Source organism: Ursus arctos, unplaced genomic scaffold (assembly GCF_023065955.2).
Source record: "Ursus arctos isolate Adak ecotype North America unplaced genomic scaffold, UrsArc2.0 scaffold_19, whole genome shotgun sequence".
Classification (NCBI taxonomy): domain Eukaryota; kingdom Metazoa; phylum Chordata; class Mammalia; order Carnivora; family Ursidae; genus Ursus; species Ursus arctos.
This window is the reverse complement of record NW_026622863.1, coordinates 53,251,614-53,269,340: the sequence shown is the minus strand read 5'-3', so window position 1 is coordinate 53,269,340 and position 17,727 is coordinate 53,251,614. Positions and strand designations below refer to the sequence as shown.

At 49.3% G+C, this 17,727-nt stretch overlaps 1 protein-coding gene across 3 annotated transcripts in view; it reads left to right on the top strand.

Annotated features, from left to right (window-relative positions):
* Positions 1-17,727, top strand: part of ZNF667 (zinc finger protein 667) — a 42,007-nt gene that overhangs the window by 6,010 nt on the left and 18,270 nt on the right. Inside the window, exon 1 of one of the 3 annotated variants that reach the window (XM_026490065.4) lies at positions 13,205-13,419. The exons of 1 other annotated variant lie outside the window; for it this stretch is intronic. The gene's annotated coding sequence lies outside the window, so the exon portion shown is untranslated. Of the gene's footprint in view, positions 1-13,204; positions 13,420-13,718; positions 13,810-17,727 lie in introns of those variants that run through there. One more of the 3 variants, XM_026490063.4, reaches the window with a different exon arrangement.

The following is a 17,727-nucleotide window of genomic DNA, read 5'->3' as shown; positions in this document are numbered from 1 at the left end:
TCTTACTCCAAGAAGAACCTCCTCATTCATTCCTGTGGCTCAGAGTGCCCGCGCTGGGGCGAGGGTGTGGGAAGGGGGTGGGCAGACAAATGAATGGGCAACCATGAGTGTGGCAAGTGCTATGATGAGGAAAAGTCCAGGATCCCAAGGGACAACAGCAAGTAAGTACTTCCTTCACCCAAGCTGGGGGAGGGGAAGGCAGGGCCAGGGTTACCCCAGGAGGATTTCTGGGCAGAAGCACAGTGCAGTCTCAAGGAAGGGACAGATTGGGTGCAAGTGGGTAAAGGCGGTACCTCACTCTGCCCGTGGTCTGTCAACACCGGCTGCAAAGGAAGCTGAGAAGCGTAGCCTTGACGCAGGGGTCCATCACTATTGGGAGCGACCAGGAGAACGGAGGGTCAGATGCATCTAATTATAACTAAGCACCTCTGGTAATAAAAACAACTAAGTGCCATTTGCTGAGCACACACTGTGCAGCAGACTTCTGCCAAACAGGTGACATCTAGTATGTCCTTGAACCCTTCTGGCCCCCCAGAGAGATGCTTTGCCTGGTCTTATAAATGGCGCCTCTCTCTGACCCTCCCCTGCCATGTAGGAGGCACCACCCCCATGTGCACTTGTGAGGATTAAGGAAGTCACACCTGATGCTCCCAGCACCCAGTAGGACCTCAGCAGATGGGAGTCGCTTGCACTTGGAGGGGGGGGGCGGGGAGGGGGGAGAGAGCGCTCGCGAGCTGCCTGGCCCCGGGGGAATACTCGCGCGCCATCTAGTGGTTGAAGGGCACGCAGCCATGGTGCCACCTGGTGGCCACATCTCGCAATAACGGCCTCCTTTGTGATGGGCGTCACCCAGTTTACTGAGGGTCCAAATTGAACACAAAGCACAAAAAGTGGAAGAAGGGCAGATTCTCTCCCACTGACCCCTGGCACCGGAATTCACAACACAGGCTTTCCTGGGTCTCCAGCGTGCAGATGGCAGGCTGTGGGTCTTCTCAGACCCCATAAACACAGGAGCCATTTCGCCATAATACATCTGTTTATAGATACCCTATTGGTCTGGTTCTCTGGAGAACCTTAATATTCCAGTGGCTTTTTATTAAGTGCCTATTATGTGTCCCGTGCTTTACCTGCGCTATTGTCGTATCACTTTCCTTGCAACTGGAAGGATAGTGATTATTAGCTCAGCCTTAAAATCAATAGTTTGTGATAGCGAGCATGTAATAGGCACATGCTAGAGGTTTTGCTAAATGCAATAGATAAATGACTTCATTGAGTTTCTACACCGAGTCATTGAGGTGAATTCTGTTGTTACCCACGTTTCGCATAGGAGGAGGCAGGCACAGAGAGGTTGAGTGCCCTCCTCAAGGTCACACAGCTTTAGATGTGTATAAAATTGTATGTGCCTGGGAGACTCTAAGTGTCCGACTCTTGATTTTGGCTTGGGTCATGATCTCAGGGTTGTGAGTTCGAGCCCACGTCGGGCTCTGCGCTCAGTGTGAACTCAGTTTGAGATTCTCTCTCCCTCTCCCTCTGCTCCCCCCTTCCACTTGCGCTCTCTCTAAATAAATAAATAAAATCTTCAGAAGTTTTTTTTTTTTAAAGATTTTATTTATTTGTGAGAGAAAGAGAGCACAAGGTTGGGGGGTAGGGGCAGAGGGAGAAGCAGACTCTCGGCTGAGCAGGGAGCCCAATGCAGGGCTCGATCCCAGGACCCTGGGATCACGACCTGAGCCCAAGGCAGATGCTTAACCAACTGAGCCACCCAGGTGCCCCTAGAGTTGTTTGTGGTTTTTAAAAAAGATTTAATTAATTAATTAATTAATTTTAAAGAGAGAGAGTGAACAAGCACAAGGAAGGGCAGAGGGTAGGGAGAGGGACAAGCTGACTGTGTGCGGAGCACGGAGCCAGATGCAGGGCTTATCTCAGGACCCCGAGATCGTGACCTGAGCTGAAATCAAGAGTTGGACGCTCAAACGACTGAGCCATCCAGGCGCCCCAATAAATAAATTATTTAAAAATAAATAGAATAAAATAAAATTATTTTTTATGTTTCAGTATGTACATTGTCCATATGGTTCAAAAGTCAAATTTGTATAAAAAGTAGACAAAGGGCGGTTTCACTCACATCTCGTTCCCATGGATCCTCTGGAAGTAACCATTTCCATTTGTTTTTATCGTTTCTTTTCTGTGCTGCTTATCCAAAAGGCATGACACTGTTGACAGTCATTATTATTAATAAACACCCCGGATGCAAACACACAGAGGGGATGAGGGGACCTGACAATATCTACTCCCTCTTCCCACGTGTATCTTGTGATGACGTATTCCAGAATACGAAACACATTCGGGATAGGGGATTTTGCAAAGCCGTATCATATTAGTGGTGCAAAAATCAGGGCAGGGAATTCGCTGTAAACATGGAGAAATGTGAAGGACCCAAAGAACAAAGCACTGGGTGTTCCAATCTTTATAAATAATTAGACTTCACTCACCTGCGCAAATCAGGGGTCATCAAACTTTTACTGTGAGGGCTAGATGGTAAAAATTGTCAGCCTTGCCAGCCACACAGCCTCCATCACAATTACTGGACTCTGTCATTGTGCAAAAGCAGCCATAGATGACAGATAAACAATTTGGTCTGTGGACCACTGTTTATTGACCCCTTCCATAAACCGAACACCAGGGCAAGTAAATGGAGTTACCCTGATGGAATTGGGCACGAGGCATCTTCAGCTCTCACAGAAGCACGCGTCAGGTGGATTTGCTCCAAGGAAAATGAACTGCACGTAGAAAGGTAGATATTTGAAACAAAAAAATGGAGGATTCATCAATGTAAGAGCATCGGTGTGACCCCTGTGTCACCCCTTACCTGCTTACCTGTGTGACCCCTCCCAGCCACCTACCTGATGGCACTCCCGTTGACGAATATCTTTGCCTTTGATGAGGCACTGGCATAAAGACGGCCAATATTCACAAGGTGAAAGGAACCTTCTGGAAACTTTTCTCCATAATTTTAAACTTAACAGAGACATCTCCACTGGCATCGAGGAAAATTTCTTTTCCATAGGGTGCTGTGAAATGGATTGCCCAGAAATAAGGCAGGAGCTGTGGGTGTGAGGACTCATAAGGTGTAGGTCTAAGTTGGCCCTGTCCCATTTTTCTTAGTTCTTGATTCGATCTGTAATTAGGAGTGATCTTTTATTTTTTGTGGATTTTTATTTTACGTGGATTCTTTTTTTTTTTAAAGATTTTATTTTTTAAAGTGATCTCTACACCCAACGTGGGGCTTGAACTCACAGCCCTGAGATCAAGAGTTGATGCTCCACAGACTGAACCAGCCAGGCTCTCCCCCACCTTTTTAAAAAGATTTTATTTTTATGGATTATTTTTTTTTAATTTATAGTAAAATTGACATTTCTTTGCATCAAGAAGGATGAAGGGTGGGTGCTTGGCTGGCTCAGTCGGTTAACTGTCTGCCTTTGGCTCAGGCCGTGATCCTGGGGTCCTGGGATCCAGCCCCGAGTTGGGATCCCTGCTCAACAGGGATCTGCTTGTCCCTCTTCCTCTGCCCCTACCCACCCCTGCTCCTGTGCTCTCTCTCTCTCAAATAAAATCTTAAAAAAAGAAGAAGAAGAAGAAGGATGAAGGGTACAAAGATTTGGGAGGAGTGAAAGAAAACGTGGATACCAGGGAGAGTGCATTATAAAACTTGGATGCCTGGACACCAATGTGATAGATCCCCCAGCCTTCTCAACACTCTTTTCTCTTTCGTTGAAAGGGTGTCATTTGCAGGGCATGCGGTGCTGGTTAAATATCTCATCTCTGAAGTTAAAATTCAAATCCTACTTCCCCTGTTGAGAAAGCTGCTTCACTGGAATGTCTCAGTTTCTATGACAACCACTGCAGCACACCACTGGGCCTCTGTCCCATCTTTCAGCGTGCTGGACATAATTCAAAATCCGTCTCTCTCTCTCTCTCTGCTTGGCTAGCCCCATTTATCCGGCACTGAACACCAGCTAGACTAAATAGGAAGAGAGAATACCTCTTCCATAACATTTGTTGAAATACGTTACATGGCTAAGAATTCAGAAGGCCGGACACCTCGGTGTTCACCTGCACATCTTTCTTTTTAAAAGCTGCGTTTGAATCCAAGTCTGAGGCGTGGAAACAGCATGGGCACAGACCTCTCTCTGACAGGCAGGCAGGCACACATAAAAGAATGGAGAGTCAAGTCAGGTGTTCTTTTGAGAACTCTCCATGCACCATTTCTGTTCTCCTCTCCTGGTTGGTACAGGGGTTGGGCTCGCTTCTGAAATCCGCAGGTAGAGGGAAGGCACAATTCCTCTCTACCACAGATTCTCCAAGATGAGAATTTCTTAGAAAAATTCCGGGAACCACAGAGTTCTTCTTAAACGGATGCTACTATATGATTGTTTTGTTATGATAGTGATTTGTACATAGTATCTCTTAGACAAGACACCTATCACCCAAGAATTTGAAAGGTTGGTACACTTGATGATCAGAGGGTACGAGATCTTAATATGATTTCTGATATTTCACTGTATGGTGATAAAACTGTCACTGATAATAGGAAGATGAAGAAGAGGAGGAGGAGAAGAAGCAAAACAGTAACACCACTTTAGGACTTCGTCTGTTTTCACCCTTCACATCGATCCCTCAGTCCTTCCACCAACCTACAGGAAGACGATGGTTTTCCTGATTTTGTAGTTTAGGACAAGGAGGCTCAAAAAGAATTGACTAATTTCGTATAAGTAAGAAAGCCGGGGGCGCCTGGGTGGCTCAGTCGGTTGGGCATCGGGCTCTCGATTTCAGCTCAGGTCGCGATCTCAGGGTCGTGAGATTGAGCCCCATGTCAGCGGGGAGTCTGCTCGAGGATGCCCTACCTCTCCCTCTGCTCCTTGCCCCACTCACGTGCACTCTCTCTTTCAAATCAAATAGATCTTTAAAAAATTAAGAAAGCCAGTGATGCTTGTAATAGGGATGTAGTTAAGCACAATAATGGAGGTTTCAGGGCTACTCACCAGGGAATTCGTAAAGTCCCAGATGTCTTGCCGTTGGAATAGAAAGAGCCGATCTGCTTGGTCCAACCACTACGGCCAGAGGGAGGCTGCCGTGACTGCTGTACTTGGGAATGGGGCGCCTGTGACCGTGCAGATTCAGTCTTCCGAAGGGCCAGGGACACCGTGTCCCTGAAGTCCAGAATGGAGGCACCCAGGGTGTCATGAGTAAGATACAGCAGACTAGAAGGGAAGTTGACAAGGGGTTGTGTTTCATAAAAGGGCGTGGGAAGTGTCCCCGCAGGCATGCGTAGCCCCCCCACAATCCTCGTCCCCTTCACCCACACCCCTCTTCCCTAGTCACAGCAGAGCTCTGCAAAGTGGTCTTGAGGGGAAGTGAAGGAGGGAATCACTTCGGATTAGAGTCAGGTCGAAGATGCCACCGATAACCACGTCACCGGGCCTCTCAAAGCGAGGGCTGAGGGCCCCTTGCTTGGGTGGGCTGGAGGCAGGTGCAGAGCCCAGAAGGCAACGCGGCAGAGTCCAGAGGGACATCTGCACCTCAGCCCACTGAGCAGGTGAGGCATCCTTTTCCGGGGGGCTGGTGCTCCCTTCAGCCTTGAGGAAGGCTTCTGAAGGCAAAATCGGAGTGATTGCTGGTTTTGTAGAGTCATGCCACACGATGTGTGTTTCTCTTGGGTTCTCTGTCTGCTCATCAGCTTTGAAGAACCAGGACGACTGACGCTCCTGGGAGTTTTCCCTCAAGGCAGAGTTGTGTGTCTGCGCAGCCATGAGCTCTGAGCCTAAGACCCTGAGGAAGTGGCTCAACTCAGGGCAGATGTGTACATTCCCCAAGGACATGAAAACGTGCCGCAGGCCTGTGACCGGCTCTTTGCTGCTGCCTGGGTAGACTCAGGAAGAAAAACAAGCAGAGACGGCAGTTGCTTACCGGAGTTACGCACAGAAAGTAGTGACAGTATATTTAAAGGAGGAAAAGTACAAATGGTTAAGAGGATTGGTTAAATTCGAGTATATTACAAAACTAGGACTCCACTGAAAAGTCCTGTGGAGCAAGCTTCTATCAGTGTAAAGCAGGGCTGTGCACCTCCTCACCGTTGAAGTTCAGGCAGGGTGGCTCTTCAGGGGAGAGCGGTCATGTCCATTGTAAGATGTTTAGCAGTACCCCTGGCCTCCACCCGCTCTGTGCTGCAGAAGAGTCGGGCCCCTCCCCAAATCGTGTCAAGCAGAACTGCCTGTCTACGCTGCCTCGCGGTCCCGGAGGGTTAGGACCCCAGGTGGTGTAGAGGACTATGATACATCTATACGTATGTTCAGTCTGGCCGCTGAGTGCCACCCACGTGCCAGGAACATGTCACGCACATGAAAATGACGTGAGAAGGGAGTCGGGGTTATTACACCGTGTGCGTCGAGAGCCAAACGGCATGTGATTTTTGCCATCAGAGTCAGTACCGCAAATACTGTCTGTGCTCATTCACTCCCGCCAAAATCCTTCTCATCCCGCTGAATAAAAAGGGTGCTATTGCTGACTCTCTCCTTTGGGAGCACGAGGCAATGGGCCATTTCTCTAAGTTCCAGAGAGAGGATCTCATGCTTCCTGAATACCCAATTATCTGCTTGCACATTCCAGTAACATCGGAAGAAATATCTTAGAGGAAGAAATATCTCAAAGGTAATTTATTTACTATCAGACAGAACTGTGGTCAATGGATAAGTGTGACTTCCCATTTTTTAGCCTTAATAATGTGGTCTGGCTTTACCATTGGGAAAAGTGATAACTGCTTATTTTAGAAAAAAAGAGGGGAGGGTAGCATAAGCTGTCAAGATAAATATTGAAAATAATTGGTATTCTATATAGATGGCCACTGTTAACAATTTGGTCTGTTTCTTCTCGGTTCTGTTTCTCTGGGCAGGTTTATATTGAAGAGTGTTCAGGCAGCCACGATTTCTCCTGATTCCCTCGTTCCTAACGAAGGGCTAATTGTCCACCCAGGGACACCTTTAGGGAAGCCTATCTCTGCCTTCTTTCTTCAAAATTTTCCTACTCAGGGCCAGGGAGTGTGACGAGCAGACCACAGATAATAGAAAATAAACCTCTTTTCAAACATACATAGAATCTTTTTTAAATGACCACATATTTAGTCAGGTTACAAAGTATGCATCAGTAACTCCAAAAATTGAAATTACAGGTGACATGATGCAAGAAAGGAAGAGATTTAAAGGAGAAAATGAAAACATAAATAAAAGATGTTTACAACTGGAAATTATAAACTATTTCCATTAACAACTCGAGGATAAAAAGGAAAACATAAATGAAAATTATGAAAATTGCACACAAATTAAAAATGAACATAAAAATTATATATGAGCACATATACTCATATTTTATGTTTATAGTTTCAAGTTTTTGTTTAAGTAGTTTCATTTATAGTTTTGTAGTTTTATTTTATATTTTTTATAAAATGTCATATATTCATATTTATAAATTTTATATAAGCTATATATAAATTTTATATATAAAACATGTTTTCTACATACATTTTATGTATAAATAGGTTTACAATTTTGAGTTTTTGTTTATATATTTATTGTTTTTAAATTCTTTTTTCTTTTTTTTTAATTTTTAAAAAAATTTTATTTATTTATTTGAGAGTGAGTGAGCAAGTGGGAGACAGGAGCGGGGGGAGTGGGACAAGCACACTTTGCACTGAGCACAGAGCCCGATGTGGTGCTGGATCCCACCACCCAGACATCATGACCGGAGCCGAAACCAAGTTGGATGCTCAACCGACTGAGCCACCCAGGTGCCCCTGTTTTTTTTAAGATTTTTTTTTTAAGTAATCTCTATACCCAACATGGGGCTCAAACCCACAACCCCAAGATTAAGAGTCGCGCGTTCCATGGACTGAGCCAGCCAGGAGCCCCTGTATATTTATAGTTTAAATGTTTATATAGTTTATGTTTATAGGTTTTTAAGTATATTTTACATAAGTGTAGGTTTTTCACATAAATTTTATATATAAACATGTTTTCTTTATATATTTTATATATAAATATGTTGTTTTAAGTTTTTTATATAGCTTATGTTTATAGTTTTATATTATATATATAATACTCATATACACACATGCATTTTTTTAAAGATTTTATTTATTTATTGGACTGAGAGAGAGCACAAAAGCAGGGGGAGCCCCAGGCAGAGGGAGAAGCAGACTTCCCACTGAGCAGGGAGCCGGATTCGGGGATCGATCCCAGGACCCTGGGATCATGACCTGAGCTGAAGGCAGACACTCCACCGACCGAGCCACCCAGGCGCTCCTACACATGCGTATTACATCACAGTCAACAGCAAGAATTTCCAGTAGCGACTGGAGAAGTAAAACATAAGTCTAGGGGAAACAGGAGCCAGGTCCTTGGTCATCCGAGGACATGAAGTTCTGCCTGTCTGTCTGGTTGCACTACGATACGAAATACAATAGGCTCGCAGTTGTAGGTAAGGGTACATTTTATGTAGGAGGGTCAAGAAAATGAAACGATTTGCAAGAGTGTGCCTGTGCCTGCCGGTTGGGAACACTAACATCCTCCTGTCCAGCCTCCAGCCCATGAGAAATAAGTTTCTGCTGCTTATTTTTTAATTTCTGCTGTCTGTAAGCCATCTGGTTTAATAATAGCAGCCCAATCTTAGCAGACTAAGTAACACAGCATAAAGTTTTCCCATTTTTTTACGATTAACTTGTCGGTGTCCTTATATAACCTTAAATAGGAGTTGTTTTCTTCAAACAACATGATTGTTTTTGTACCCAGGTTGTCGGTCTCTGCCTTTTGATTGGAATACTTACTCTTTGCATATGCAATATAGTTGCTGACAACTCCGATTTAAAGCTGACTCTTCCATTTGCCCCACCTGCATGGTGACACTTCTCGTGCTGAGGAGAGATGAGAAGAAAACCACAGCTAAAGGAACTGCCATCATAAAGAATAAGAGAAACAACAGTTTTGACATACATGAATATGAGTGAAGGGGGGATGTGGGAGGATTGAAAGTGACAACAAAAAGAGTGACTGCTGTGAAATGCATTTGTGCAGTGGCCCGAAGGTGTTTCCTTAAGAACATTTTGGGCAAGCAATAACTTCTGCTGATCTTCTTGGGACAGGCGTACGTAAACCAAGTGTAGGACCGCAGATGAGATGGCTACACGTAGTGGGACACCTGATTAATACTTCTAAAACAAATGAGTTTGTTTTTATCACACAACAAAATGTCTCAAAATAGGCAGTTGTTACCCTTGGGTCAAAGGCTCCGTGAGTCAGTGCCCAGGAAGAGCTGGCATGTGTGACTGTATGGGCCTTCTCCTCTTGGGCTAGAGGGCAGGAGGTCCTCTCAGCTCATTAAAGACAAGCAGAGGGCTACATGTGGCTGGCATACCCCTCTGTAGGACTCTCTTCTGTCAGAGAAAGAGACATCCTTCCTTTCCTTTCCTGAATCCTCCAGAACGCTTTCTTCTATAGTTCTGATGGGGGAAACAAAGGCAGAAGAAAAATTATTAAATTTCCTTACTACTTACAGCCCATTGACAAGTCCTTGAAACAGGCAGAGTGACCTTCCTCCAGGAACTCAGCTGCCCAGATGTTGACGGCAGAAGGCAGTCCTAGCCCACCCCCCCCCATCCTGTAAGTCTACTTTAACATATAAAAATTCCTTTGAAAACTTCCTTTATCTCTAACCACTCCCCCCGCCCAAGATACATGTTGGCAATCATCTCCCAAGCATATGACCGACCGATATACATCTGAAGGGTCTCATGACTCAGGTTTTATCAGACAGTAATAAATGACCTTTTCCCAACAATAGCTAGCCCCCTGAAGTCCTGAAAAGCTTGCTTCCAAAATTCCTTAGAGACTTACACTATCCCTAACCCCGTCCCAACTTGAAAGTGTATAATGAGCCACTCCTCCTGACCCCAGTGCAGCTCTTCCCTTTTTTTTTTTTTAAAGATTTTATTTTTGAGAGAGAGAGAGTGTGTGTGTGTGTGTGAGCACAAGTGGGGGGAGAGGGGCAGAGGGAGAAGCAGACTTCCCACTGAGTGGGGAGCCCAATGCAGGACTCAATCCCAGGACCCTGGGATCATGACCTGAGCTGAAGGCAGACGCTTAACCAATTGAGCCACCCAGGAGCCCCCCCAGTGCAGCTCTTTCTACCCACAGGTCCTGTCCCCGTGCTTTAATAAAACCACCTTTTTGCACCAAAGACGTCTCAAGAATTCTTTCTTGGCCATTGGCTTCGAACCCTAACATCTTTCCTACATCAATCTCCATGATTTTGGAGACCACCTCTATTTTGTTATGATTTTATTATTTTATACCAACTTGGCAAAATACTTGGCACATAATAGAAACTAAAGAATATATTGAATAAAGAAAAGAATAAATGAAATATACAAAAGTGGCTTAAGATCAAGCTCTAGAATATCATTGTGACTTTGTGTCAGAAATTTCTGGCTTGAACCGGGGCTCTCAAATTTTCATTTGTTAAGAAATTGTGCAGTGTCTTTGAAGCTCAGTTTTGTGTGCTTAAGCTAGCAGTATTTATTTATCCATGTATTCATTCCTGAATTCATTTAGCAGCCTCAGGGCCTGCGGATACCCACCCCTCGGTGAATTCCTTAGGGAAAGCACCTTCCCCAACAGCAGGTGTTAGCTTCAAGGTGTCAGCAGAATTCCTGAGGCCAGAGGGAAACTGACAGAACAAAAGACAAGGAATGGATTGTGGGCCTGGTTCTGGGACAAGCTTGTTGCCTTAGACAAGTTCACAGGATCCTTGGGGGAAGGCTGCCTCATTCAGAGAAATGGGCAGAACAGGGCCTTATCAGGATTCAGGACCTCTGGTTTCTCTATAGCCATGCAGTCTCTGGATGCATAAAGCTTTCCTCAGTTCAGGGCTTCCCAAACTTTCCCACCAAAGTCTCCCTAAGCAGCAGAAAGAATGATACTCTTGGGAGGTGGTCTAAGGAAAACATCAAAAAACTGTCAAACTGCAGGTTTATCTTGAGGTTTCTTGGCTTTCTTGGCCATCCCCTTTGTTCTGGCACCACCAGGTACTCAGAAGAATCTTCCAGTTCAAGAAGCCGCTTGCTCCAAGGGAAAACCCCGGAAGGGGTGGAAAGGGCAGGGGTTTTGGAGTCAGCAAGACCTGGATTCGAAAATCAGCTCTGACCTCTACTAGCCCTGTGAGTTTGGGTGAGTTACCTAACCTCCCTGTGCCTCCGTTTTTGCACCTGGAAACCGGAGATTTCAGTAAAACAACTTTGAGTAGGGATAAAAGGATTAAATAAAACCTTAAGTGTAGGGACGCCTGGGTGGCTCAGTGGGTTGAGTATCTATCTGCCTTCGCCTTAGGTCGTGATCTCAGGATCCTGGGGTCCTGGGATCAAGTCCTGCATTGGGCTCCCTGCTAGTGGGGAGTCTGCTTCTCCCTCTCTCTCCATCTCTCTCTCCCCCTGCCCTCCTCCACCCCCATTCATGTACTCTCTCTCTCTCTCAAATAAATAAAATCTTAAAACAAAACAAAAAACCCTAAGCGGAAATGACACTTTTGACCAGGAACTGCGATGTGCTACCTGCTAGCAGTGGTGGTGGTAGTAAAAGTCTTAATAATAATACCTGTTAACTGCTATTTTGATTATTACCACCACCTCCTCTCACAATTGGGAACCCAAAAATTAGTCCCTTACACATTTACTCAATATCCAGCCCCAGGAACTCATTCGAATATTCATAGAATCACACCAGCAGAACCACAAACCCTGGGTTTCCCCCACACATGCTGCAATTTCGTGCTTTAGAATAAGAAATGTGTATTTGTTTGCCCCTTCCTGGCACTGAACTCCCCAAACCCTTGGAATTTCCTAAGGGGTGAGAGAGTGAAGGGGATCTTTTGTTATGTTGAGGAACTGGAATGTAGGGGGTGGGGGGGGAGGGAGGGACAAGGGACTCCTAAGGTGGGGGCTGGTTGCCAGGGGAACCAACCAAGTGAGTAGAGGGTAAGAACTTTCAGTCCCACCCCCACCTCTGTGGAGGGGAGAGGCGCTGGAAATTGAATTCAGTCACCAATGGCCAATGGTTTGATGGGTCATGCCTACGTAAAGAAGCCTCCATCCAAAACGGGAGGAGGCTGAGAGATTTCCAGGCTGGCGAACACGTGGAGGTCCTGGAAGAGTGGAAGCTGGGCGCCCCTTCCCAGATACTTCATCTGGCCGTTGAACTTCATCTGGCCACTCGAACAACTGGTGATCCAGTAAGTAAAACAGTCCTCCGAGTTCTGTGGACCGCTCTTAGCGTACTAATCAAACCCAGGGAGCGGTCTGACCGGCGGACTGGGAATTGGCGTCTGCCATAGGGGGTGGGCAGTCCTGGCCACTGGGCTCTTGACTGAGGGCATCTGAGTTGCCCCAGCGAGATGGTGTCAGAATCAGGTTGAGTGGTAGGACACCCGCTGGTGTCAGAGAACTGTTTGATGGTGGAGAGAAAATCCACACATTGCAAAGGGAATAAAAACGCAAAAACGGAGCCTACACACGCAGTCACCAACAGCGTTTTCTCACACACACACACACACACACACACACACACAGGGCCGCAACACACTTACACACGCATACGCTCGCACAAACGGCAGTTCCTGTGCGCACACACGTGTATCTTCTGGGGTTCCCTACACACACACACGCACACACCCCACAACCACAAAAACGGGGATCCAGGGTCAGATGGTAGTTTGGGTTCTGTGGGCCATACAAATTCGTGTCAGCTACTCTGCCGTTGTGCAAAAGCAGGCAGGGTCTACACACCTTCGGACCATACACACTCAAAACCAGGGTTTCCCCTCACACGCAAAACAACACGATCACAAACACAGGCCCCACAACACACACACAACGACACAACCTGGGCCTCACGTACGCAGACGCCCAGGTGGCAGGGGCGGCTCCACACCGCACACCTCTCAGGAATCACTACCACCGGCGCCCCCCGCCTCGGGCGCCGTCGCCGCGCCCCCGCCGCTACGTCACCACGCGCTGCAGGGGCTGCTGGGAAATGTAGGCTGCGGGCCGGGAACGCGCCACGCAAAGGACCCTGGCGTTCTTCGTTCTACGTAGGCGCCAGTGAGAGTCCACTGCTGGCCTGGAGCAGCATCCTTCCGTCCCTCTCCGGGTCATTTCGACGACGGGCCTGACAGATCTCTGCCAGCGCAGGCCGGGGTCCCTCAATCGCACGTTTTGGGCCTGGCCCTCCAGGGCCGCACCGCACGGCGGCCCGAAGGCTCCCAGAAATGGCCGACTGAGCTCGCAGTGCGCACGCGCGAGTGCGTGCGGCAGCATCCGCGGTGAGCCCGAATCCCAGTACTGCTGAGGCCTAGAGTGCAAAGGGGAGGGTGCTAGGTCCGGAAGCCCCCCGGACGGGAATCTGCGGGTATGCACGTAATGAGGGCCGCCAGCCACGGAGGCTGGGTTTGGTTCAATGGATCGCGGAAAGACAGCGCCTGAGTGCATCTGCGTGACTTAGCAGGAGAGGGCCCCCCGACCGCATAGTACGGTCTGTGCGTGCGCGCGGCACTGAGCGCCGCCTGGGATGGGGCGGGGGCGGAGCCTGGCGTGGCGCGCACGGCGGCGCCCCAAGGAGGGCTCTGATTGCGCGAGAGTGTTTTAGTCCGTGTCTTGCGTGGGCGGCGGGGGAGCGAGGCTCAGGCCCTGCTTTCGGAAAGGTCCCGGGAGAGGTGAGTGAGCGCGTGCGCGCCGCGTGGCTTTGTTTAGGGGCGGGGTCGGGCGCTCTTTAGGACGCCCAGGGGGCGGGGCGGTGGCCCGTCTACGTGTTGCTCGTGTGAGGGGGCGGGGCCGGCGGGTGTGCCTGGGGTTACGGAGGAGAGTGCGCAGGCGCGGGGGGCGTGGGGCGCTGCGCTGCGCAGCTGTTGGAGTGGGCGCAGCCGGGACGCGGCCCCTGAGGACTGAGGCGAATGTGAGTGTCTGTGAGATGGTGGGGTTATGCGGCTACGTGGGGTCGTGAGGCGGCGCGGAGTCGTGGGCCGGGGGCGGTGCGAGGTCGTGCAGCGAGGGGTCTTGAGGCGCGGGGTCCCGCGGTGGTGACGTAGTGCGGGGTCGTGGGCTGGGGGCGGTGCGAGGCCGTGAGGCGGCGCGGGGTCTTGGGGGTGTGCGGAGTCGTGGGCCGGGGGCGGTGCGGGGTAGTGAGGTGCGGGGTCGTGGGTCGGGGGCGGTGCGGGGACGTGAGGCAGCGCGGGGTCTTGAGGCGGTGCGGGGTCGTGGGGCAGCGCGGGGTCGTGGGTCCGGGGGCGGTGCAGGGTCGTGAGGCGTCACAGAGTCGTGGGCCGGGGGCGGTGCGGGTCCCGGGGTGGTGATGTAGGGCGGGGTCTTGAGACGGGGCTCGGGCTGCGGGCCCCGGGCTGCGTGTGCCGTGAAGGCCTGGACTGTTTGGGACGCGTGGTGGCGTCGCGTGCTGTGTGTGAGACGGGCGGCAGGTGTGGGGACGGGCGCGTGTCCCAGGACCGTGTAGTTCCCTGTGCGGCGCGGGGCGTGTGGGAAGAGGGAGCGGATGCTTGTGGGCGCTGGCAGCGGGCGTGCGCAGGCGGCACTGAGGCTTCTGTTGGTGGAGCGCATTCGTGTGTGCGCCTCGGGCCCGTGGGGCCGGTGCTCACCGTGTGGGACGGCTGTGGGACGGCCGTGGGATTGCACTGGGTGATTGTGCGACCCAGCGAGCGTGTCTGCTCCTGCTGCGCTGGCGTCTCTTTTGCCGGCTGGAGGGTTCTGAGCGGCTGCGCGGGCTGCCCGCCCCGCTGAGAGACAGGGAGGGAGGGCGGGCACCCCAGCGCGGGAGAAGTAAGCGGGTGACACCGGGGAGACACCAGCGCAGAGTTGTCGGTGCCGTGGGTCGTAATGCTGGGTCAGGTTCCTGGGAGGTAGGAGCGTGGTGGTGAAGGCTGGGGGAGTTTCCATCTCAGAACTTGAGATGAAGGTCCGACCTCCCCCAGTGGAGCAGCAGTGCTCCCAGGAGCGCAGCCTGCCTTAGTGTGTTATCTGAAGGGAGAGCAAGGCCCACCCTGGCCTCTGGGACCTGTGGATGCGGAGGGCTGCTCCTCTCCTTTCTAACCAGCGTCGCAGAGCAGACTCGAACTCCAGGTTCCATCACTCATTAGTCGCGGGACTTCGAGAGGGGTTTCTGAAATTCACTGCCCCTTCTTTCGCTCCCCAAACGGGGATGATAGTAATACCGATCCTAGGCTTTTGGCGAGTATTAAGTAGAACGGTGCCTGACACAAGTAAGCAACATAGAAGTGAGTGCTTAATTATTAAATAATGACCCCAAGGATCGCACACCTACCTAGAGAGCAAAATCCACAGGAAGAAAAGTAAAGTTGAGCCCAGAGTAAAGGTTTCAGGTCAACATATAAAATTACCGTGAAGTCTAGGCTGGAGCTCAGGTTCGGAATTTTCTAGTCAGGGTCCTGGGAGGGCAGTAGTGGGGTGTAGGAGGGGAGACCAGGAGTACAGGGTCTTCGAGGATGGAGATGTCCCTAGGGAGGCTGTGAGGTGAATAACCTGGTTTGGGAAGGAGCATTCCCGATAACAAAGGGATCTGGAGATGTTTCTGTATCTAGACCATTCTTTGCATTGTGGATACTTCGGGCCAGATAATTTTTTGTTTAGGGTTGTGTATATGGGGGGGGAGGGGCTGCCCTAACTATGGTAGGATGTTTAGCATTATCCATGGTCTCTACACACCAGGTGGCATCCCCTCCTGCCCTAACTGTGAAAGCAAAAATGTTTCCACACATTGCCAGTGCCCCCACTGAAGAAGCACTGACGGAGTGTTGCTTTGTTCCTTTTAAGATCGACATGGTGTCCCATCATGTGTACATAACAATCACTTAGCCATTTACCTATCTATGGGCATTTTGGTTATCTCCTGTCTCTTGATAACTTATATTTGGTAAGCACTGGCACTGCTCTAAGCGTGTTACATGTTTTCATTCATTTAATTTTCCACACAGCCCTGTGGAGTCATTGTTACTTGCCCCATTTGCCAGTTGAGGAAGCCGAGGCCTAGAGAGGACATGAGAGTTCACCCAGAGAAGGATAGCAGAGTTAGAAGTCGAACCCAGACAGCCTCCAGGCTCATGCCCTTCACTGTGGAATCATACTGCCTCTTCCTACAAGCCTTGCCACAATGAATAACCTCTACAGTTTGGGGATATTAGCTACAAGTACGAGAACTCCAGGCAAAGAATACAGCTTTGTTCTCAGAGACTGTGTGGCAGTGGAGTGCTGGGCTGGCTCACACTAGATCACCAGTCTGTTGTGTACACCATTCCCCAGTTCTATGCTCAATGGCATGAGTTTGTAACTTACAGTGGGGCCCTCGTGGGATTGTTTACAGCATGGAAATTGGCAGGTGCTACAGATCACTGAGCATAACCCTACCCTGGAGTCTAATGCAGGGAGAATTCAGGCATCTTCGGACTCTGGGTAGGCCCCTTTGTCTCCACTTTCTGCATGAGGGAAGCCTTGCTCAGCACAGTCACAGAATGAAAGGCCAGCCAACTTGGTTGGTCACTGAGCCACAACTCTTCAGCCTTAATGTGCTGTACTGCAAATCTCCCCAAGTCCTGTGGCCATTCTGATATAACAAAGGTAAATGTCTCGTAACTATGGTGCCATACGGATGTGTCCTAAACGCTGCCAGAGAGGACAGTGGAGGTATTTCCTATATAGACTCCTGTCTCACATCAAGAGGGCAGATTGTGCTGCATGTTGATAGGGGCTCAGACCTAGGTGCCATTAGTTAAAGCTTTGTGACAACAGGCCCATGTTGAGGTTCCTTTTTTCGTCCTCAGAATGGAAAATCCTAACCACAGATGGTCAGTTTGCTCTAAAGATGAAAGGAGATCATGTGATTCACTTAAAATATCTAGTGCAGGGGTGCCTCGGTGGCTTAGTTGGTTAAGCGTCTGCCTTCGGCTCAGGTCATGATCTCAGGGTGCTAGGATCGAGCCCCGCATCGTGCTCCTTGCTCAGTGGGGAGTCTGCTTCTCCCTCTCCTTCTGCTCCCCCCCCCACCACTCATTCTCTCTCTCTCCCCCTCTCTGTCTCAAATAAATAAAATCTTAAAAAAAAAAAGTATCTAGTACAGTCCTCATTCTTGTACTTATTAGCCGAGGAAGTGGTTGATGTCACCCGGGCATGAGCATATTTAACACGCACACCTGAGCACTTCCCCAGAGCAAGTGGACAGCACAGTGACTCAGCCTTTCCTAGACTCACAGCCCGCAGCACTGGCCCCACCCTAACAACAATAATAATGGTAAATACAGTTACCCTTACCTGAGCACTGACCATGATTTTAGTATCCCACACAGTGGACTGCACCCAGGTTGAAGAGGACCCCCCTTCCCTACCTGATAGGGCCGGGACAGCTCCTTGAAGAAGTGAAGGCACGGGTCCAGAGCACTTGGTGTGTGTACTTAATGTGGGAGGAGACAGACTGTAGCACCAGACAGAATAAACAAGTTACATAGTATTTTGGGAAGGATTCAGTCTTCCCCTGTGTGTGTCCTTTACTCTGCCATTGCTGCAGCAATGTGGTTCTAACACCAGGTGTGTGGGGTTTTTCCCTCATCAGGCAA